Below are 2,059 nucleotides of genomic sequence, written 5' to 3'. Positions count from 1 at the left end.
TGGACTATCTCCATCTGTAGAGAGGTTTGTCTGCCACAGCATCTGTGGCTATGCTGAGAGGGTGTTGATTTTGCTTTTTTTCCCCCTAAGAAAAAATAATTTTCAGGAGAATATTCTTCTAATGGCTTTCATCACTGAGCTTAATAAGCTGATCTTAAGATTTCAAAAAATAAAGAAGTAACTATAAATACGTATTGAACTCCAGGTAATGATATGCACGCTGAAGTGTTTAAGAGCGAAATGTACTAATGTGTGTAACTGCCTTCGAAACTCATCAAAAATAAGATGCTTGATGAATGGATAGAAGGAGAGATGTATAAATGGAAAGTTGCATGAAAAGGCAAATATAGTAAAATTTTAACTGTAGAAATTAGGTGCTGGGCATTTGGGTATCTGCAATATTTTCAACTTTTATGTGTGAACATTTTCAGAATTAAGTAAAAAACCTCATAGGATGCAGACAAAGTGATTCATAAAGAGAAATGTATAGTCCTAAATGTTTATAGTAGAAAAAAAAGGTCAAAAATTATTAAGCTAAGCTTCCAATTCAAAAACTTAGGAAAAAACCCAACACAATAACCTTAAAGAAAGAGGAAGAATGGCATAAAAATGAAAGCAGAAGTTAATTGAGTATGAGACAAAGACACAACAGGGATGGTAAAAAGACAAAAGAAGTTTCTTTGAAATAAACTAATAAAATCGGCAAAACTATGGCAGAATCGATCAAGAAAAAAAAAAAGGAGAGAGGGCCCAAATAAACAATCTTAGAAAGAAAAGAGGGATACAGATAAGTTATAGTCAGGCCACCACTAGCCCTCACAGCGCCTTTGTGTGAGTCAGAAAAAGGTGTTTCCTCTGGGCTTGTCACTTGGAAAGCCAGGTGCAGGCTGCTCCCACTCACTCCTTGTCCAGATAAGCTTGGGCAGTAAACAACCTTGCACAACTGTATTGGCAGCCCTGGATCAGCATAGTTTAAAAAGTTATGAGATAGTATGAACAACTTTGTGCCAATTAATTTGGAAACTGGAACAAATGATTAGTTCCCTTGAAAAATACAGTTTATCCAACTATATCAAGGAGAAATAGTCAGCCTGAATAAACCTATAAGCATTAAAGAAATCAAATCAGTAGTTACAAAATCTACTTATAAAAAGTGTGAAGTTTCTTATTTTTTTCCTTTAGTCTAGCATAATTAAACACTACCAAAATCATCTGTTTGCTAAAAGATAGATAAGATGAAACCTCTTGGTTCTGGTGCCTTCTTAAAGGGGAAGTCTGTAATCATCTTCCTGATCTCTTTTGTGATGATTGGTCTTTCAAGTTTTCTATTTCTTCACGGGTCAATTTTGGTTTTATTTTTTTCCTTTGAGAATACCCATCTCCTCTAGTTTTTCACACTTGTTGCCGTAGAGTTGCACATAATTCTAGTCTCTTTCGTGCCTATGGATATGTCTCCTTTTTCATTTATAACCTTGGTATTTTTGCTTTCTTTTTCTCTAACCAGATTCACGAGATGTTGCGGTATTTTATTGGTCTTTTCAAATAATTAGCTCTTGAATTTATTTTTGTCCTTTCTACTATTCTTTTTGTTTTCTAAATCATTATTTTCTGTTTTTATCTATGTTGTTTCTCTTCACTTTAAGTCTATTTTGTCATTCTTTTCCTAGTTTCATAAAACGGGCAATGAGTTCTTTTTTAAAAAATTGTTTCATAGTGAAAGCATTTAAGGCTATGCATTTCCTTTTGCTGTATTCTACAGGATTTTATATACAATGCTTTCTTTTTTCATTGCTTCCTAGATAGTTTATCATTTCATTTTTTAAAACTTTACAAATAAAATAATTATTAAATTAGAACGAACCAAACACCTTAATTCTAAGTAAAGTTATATTCTAGACCTAATTTCATTTCAAAACAAGACAAATTAATCATTCATTGTAATTTTAGCTCTTCCTTAAAGCAATTAATTTGATTTATACACACACACACACATACACACACACAAAACAATCTATAGACCTAACTCTATCTTTTCAACAACATATCAGAAACCTTGATT

This window comes from Diceros bicornis, chromosome 14 (genome assembly GCF_020826845.1).
Source record: "Diceros bicornis minor isolate mBicDic1 chromosome 14, mDicBic1.mat.cur, whole genome shotgun sequence".
NCBI classification, from domain to species: Eukaryota; Metazoa; Chordata; class Mammalia; order Perissodactyla; family Rhinocerotidae; genus Diceros; species Diceros bicornis.
The sequence above is the reverse complement of the archived record's forward strand: the minus strand, read 5'-3'. Positions refer to the sequence as shown.